The sequence below is a fragment of the Macrotis lagotis genome, chromosome 1 (genome assembly GCF_037893015.1).
Source record: "Macrotis lagotis isolate mMagLag1 chromosome 1, bilby.v1.9.chrom.fasta, whole genome shotgun sequence".
In the NCBI taxonomy this organism is placed as follows: domain Eukaryota; kingdom Metazoa; phylum Chordata; class Mammalia; order Peramelemorphia; family Peramelidae; genus Macrotis; species Macrotis lagotis.
The window spans coordinates 750,446,038-750,451,368 of NC_133658.1; the positions used below are offsets into that span (position 1 = coordinate 750,446,038).

Genomic DNA, 5,331 nt, shown 5'->3' on the forward strand with positions numbered 1-5,331 from the left:
GCAATAGCAGGAAATGATTATAGTAATCTGCTGTTTGATAAATCCAAAGAGTCCAGCTATTGGGACAAAAACTCTCTCTTTGATAAAAACTGTTGGGAAAATTAGAAGTTAGTATGGAAGAAACTTAGATTAGACCAACACCTCACACCCTATACCAAGATAAGATCCAAAATGGATATAGTATTTAGACATAAAAAACAATATTATAAGCAAACTAGAAGATCAAGGAGTAGTTTACCTGTCAGATCTATGGAAAGGGAAGCAGTTCAAGGAAGAGATGGAGAACATCATTAAAAACAAATTAGATAATTTTGGTTACATTTAATTAAAAAGTTTTTGTACAGACAAAACCACTGTAATCAAGATCAAAAGAAATGTAGTAAATTGGAAAACAATTTTTGCAACTAGTATTTCTGACAAAGGACTCATCTCTAAAATATACAGAGAACTGAGTCAAAGTTTCAAAGAAAACCAAGCCATTCCCCAATTGACAAATGATCAAAGGATGTGCAATTTACAGCTGAGGAAATCAAAGTGATCCATAGTCATATGAAAAATTGCTCCAAATCATTACTTATCAGAGAAATGCAACTTAAAGCATCTTTGAGATATTACCTCACACCTCTCAGACTGGCCAATATAACCAGAAAGAACAATAATCAGTGTTGGAAGGGAAGCAGGAAGTCTAGGACACTATTACACTGTTGGTGGAGCTGTGAACTCATCCAACCTTTCTGGAAAGCAATTTGGAATTTTGCCTAAAGGGCAACAAAGATGTACATATCCTTTGATCCAGCAATACCACTACTGGGTCTATACCCTGAAGAGATGATGAAAAAGAGTAAAAATATCACTTGTACAAAAATATAACAGCCCTGCTTGTGGTGGCAAAGAATTGGAAATTAAGTGAATATCCTTCAATTGGGGAATGGCTTAACAAACTGTGGTATATGTATGTCATGGAACACTATTGTTCTATTAGAAACCAGGAGGGATGGGAATTCAGGCAAGCCTGGAAGGATTTACATGAACTGATGCTGAGTGAGATGAGCAGAACCAGAAAAACACTATACACCCTAACAGCAACATGGGAGTGATGATCAAACTTGATGGACTTGCTCATTCAATCAGTACAACAATCAAGCACAATTTTCAGATATCTGTGATGGAGAATACCATCTGTATCCAGAGGAAGAATTGTGGACTTTGAACACAGACCAAAGATTATCTTCAAATTAGAAAAAATCTCGTTATCTTATTATATAATTTTACTATCTCACATTTTATTTTTCTTCCTTAAGGAAATGATTTTTCTCTCATTGCATTCAGTTGAGATCAATGTATACCATGGAAACAATGTAAAGACTAACAGAATGCCTTCTGTGGGGTGGGGAACAAGAATGGGGGAAAAATTGTAAAACTCAAAATAAATAAAATCTTTCTAAAAAAAGAAGAAAGTCTCCAGGTCCAGATGGATTTACAAGTGACTTCTATTATACATTTAAGGAACAATTAATTCCTGTTTTACATAAACTATTTTAAAAAATAGAAGAGGAAGGAGTTTGGCCAAACTCCTGTTATGACACCAACATGGTGCTTATACCTAAACCAGGAAGAACCAAAACAGACAAAAAAAATTATAGACCAATCTCCCTAATGAATATTGATGCAAAAATCTTTAAAAAAATGTTAGTAATAAGACTACAGCAAGTTATTATCAGGACAATATACCATGATCAGGTTGGATTTATACCAGGCAGGCAGGGATAGTTCAACATTAGGAAAACACTCAACATAATTAAACATACCAATAGTAAAACTAACAGAAACCATATGATTAGCTCAATAGATGCTGAAAAAGCCTTTGAAAAAATACATCAATTCCTCTTAAAAACACTAGAAAGTATAGGAATATGTGGAATTTTCCTTAAAATAATAAATAGTATCTAAAACCATCAATAAATATTATATGTAATAGGAATAAACTCAGAGCATTTCCAATAAATCCAGGGGTGAAACAAGGATGCCCACTATCACCATTACTGTCAATATAGTATTAGAAACACTAGCAGTAGCAATGAGAAGAAAAAGAAATTGAAGGAATCAGAATTGGCAGTGCGGAAGTAAAACTTTCACTCTTTGCAGATGATATGATGATATGTTTAGAGAACCCAAGAAAATCATCTAAAAAACTCCTTGAAACCATCAACAAATTCAGCAAAGCATCAGGATATAAAATAGCCCAAGAACAAAGATAGAAAAAAGAAATTCCATTTAAAATAGCTGTTAATAACATTAAATACTTGGGAATCTACCTCCCAAGACAAATCCAGATATTGTATGAACACAATTATAAAGCTCTCCTCACCCAAATAAAGAAAGTTCTAAATAAATGGAAAAATGTCAAATGTTCAGGGTTAGGTCAAACTAATATAATAAAAATGACAATTCTACCCAAATTAAATTACTGATCCAGTGCCATACCAAAGTACCAAAAAAATACTTTAGCAAGCTAGGAAAAAACAAATTCATCTGGAGTAACAAAAGGGCAAGAATAGCAAGGGAACTGATGAAAAAAAAATGTAAAGGAAGGTGACCTAGCTCTACCAGATCTAAAACTACACTATAAAGCAGCAAGTCATCAAAACTGCCTGGTACTGGTTAAGAAATAGAGTAATGGATCAATGGATTTGGATAGGTTCAAAAGAAAATGCAATAAACTACTACAGCAATCCTACTGTTTGACAAACCCAAAGACATCAGCTTTTGGGATAAAAACTCACTAACTGACAAAAATTGTTGGGAAAACTGGAAAATAGTATGGCAAAAACTAGGCATAGATCCACATCTTGCACCCTATATGAAAGTAAGGTCAAAATGGGTACAGGATTTAGACATAAAGAATGACACCATAGATAAGTTAATAGACCAAGAAATAGTCTCATCTATCAGATCTATGGAAAGAGGATAACTATGACCAAACAAGATTTAGAGCACATTTTAAACTGCAAAATGAATGATTTTGCCTATACCAAATTTAAAAGTTTTTGCATTAATAAAATCAATGCTGCCAAAATTAGAAGGAAAGCAGAAAACTGGGAAAGCCTTCGCAATTACGAGTTCTGAAAAAGGTCTCGTTTCTAAAATATATAGAGAATTGCATCAAATTTATAAGATCACAAGTCATTCCCCAATTGATAAATGGTCAAAGGATATGAACAGACAGTATCTAAATGAAGAAATTAAAGCTATATATAATCACATGAAAAAATGTTCTAAATCATTATTGATTAGAGAAATGCAAATTAAAACAACAGTGAGGTATCATCTCACTGACCAAGGTGAGGAAAAAAGGGGAAATGATCATTGTTGGAGAGGTTGTGGGAGAATTCTGACATTGATGCATTGCTGGTTGAGTTGTGAATGGATCCAACCTTTCTGGAGAGCAATAAAACTGTTCATACCTTTTGACCCAGCAATTCCAATTCTAGGTCTATAACTAGAAGAAATAATAATAATTAAAAAAAGTCCTACGTGTTCCAAAATATTCATAATAGCTCTTTTGTAATGGCAAAGAATTGGAAATTGAGGGGATGCCTATCAATTGGGGAATGACTAAACAAGTTATGGTACATGAATACTATGGAATATTATTGTTCTATAAGAAACCATAAATGGTTGGACTCTAGAAGAAGCATGGAATGATTTATGGGATCTGATGCTGAGTGAAGGGAGTAGAATCAAGAGAGCAATTCTAGCAATTCAGAGATCCTGGAATATTGCAACAAGATTCATTATTTAAAGAAATTTTATCTGTTATGGTTAGAAATTAGCAATGAAAGGAAGGAGGGACATGATTGTAATATCAAGACTGTTCTTTCAGGTCTAAGCCTAAGAGCACATAGTGACTTAACATAGATATAAGTAGATAAAGCATCTTTAGTTCTGTTTGATTTCCAGTAAGATTTGTAGTTAACTTAATAACCAATCTTGTAGCATATTTTTCACAGGGTATCTATCATAGCCAGGCTCAGGATTAGCCAGGTGGGAAACATTTCTGTTCAAAGAAAGAAATAGCACAATGGGGAAGTTTAATCAAAAGGCCCCTACCGTTACTTACTATGCAAGGTTGTTCTGTCAGCCTTCCTAGACACAGACATCCATCTGTGACACTTTTGTCATCCTGTGGCATTTCCCTTCAGTGGTGGATTATTGACTTAATGATCATTCAGACAATAATAATTGAATTCAAAACTCAGAAAGACATCAAACTAGTTCCAACAGACTTTATCTCAACAAATTTGTTGCAATAGCAGTAAACAATGAAAAGTTTAAAAACCTTTTAAAAATCTGCTCAACATCTTTTTCTTCTTGAATTTAAACTCATCTTGATTTTAAAATCAGTCTAAAATCTATCTAAAATCAATCTAACAATTTAGAAATTAAGAAAATAATTATATTCTGGAATTCCACATAGAGAATGTATATATGATGGTGCATTCAAAATCCAGAACTGGCCACGGGAAGGAGGAGCACCCAGGCCCTGGAAGCTGCCGCAGTAGAAGCTCCCGCCAGGGCGGCCCTCTGCCTGCGACCCCAGACCCCGCCGCCCGCCCGGGTGACCGCCCGCCCCTGGGGAGAGCGAGCCGGTCCACACGCGCAGCCAAGATGCCCAAGAGGAAGGTCAGCTCCGCAGAAGGGGATGTAAGGGAGGAACCCAAGAGGTGGTCGGCCAGATTGTCAGCTAAACCAGCCCTTGCAAAGGTGGAACCAAAGCCCAAAAAGACAGCTGGGAAGGCTAAATCCGAGGACAAAAAAGTTCACAAAAAAGGGAAAAAAGGAGCAAAAGGAAAACAAGCAGAAGCTACCAACCAAGAAGAGAATAAAAATGATTTGCCTGCAGAAAATGGAGAAACTAAAAATGAAGAGGTTCCAGCCTCTGATTCAGCAGGAGAGAAAGAAACCAAATTGTCCCTGTAACCTCCCTTCTTGTACAATTCAGAGGAATATTTTTATCAACTATTTTGTAAATGCCAGTTTTTTAGTAGCTCTCTAGAAACACATTTTTAAGAAGGAGGCAGTCCCACCTCATCACATTAATTTTTTAAAACATTTAAATAAGTGAAGCCAATCTAAAGTGGCTTTATTCAGAGTCCTATTTAAAAAAGGTGAGATCATGTGCTGATTGTCAGTTTGTTTTTTTGTTTGTTTGTTTTAATATAACCAGAAATTAATAGTCTGTTGATTAGGAAGGTGTTTCATGTCTTGTACATAGACTTAACATTCCATAGGCAGTTCTTACATCAAATTAAATGAAGCAGAGGATAGTAA

The 5,331-nt window shown here is 35.1% G+C and overlaps 1 pseudogene; it reads left to right on the forward strand.

Moving 5' to 3' along the window:
• The first annotated feature begins 4,668 nt into the window (after positions 1-4,668).
• On the forward strand, positions 4,669-5,126 carry LOC141487776 (non-histone chromosomal protein HMG-14 pseudogene; annotated as a pseudogene).
• The last annotated feature ends 205 nt before the right edge of the window (positions 5,127-5,331 follow it).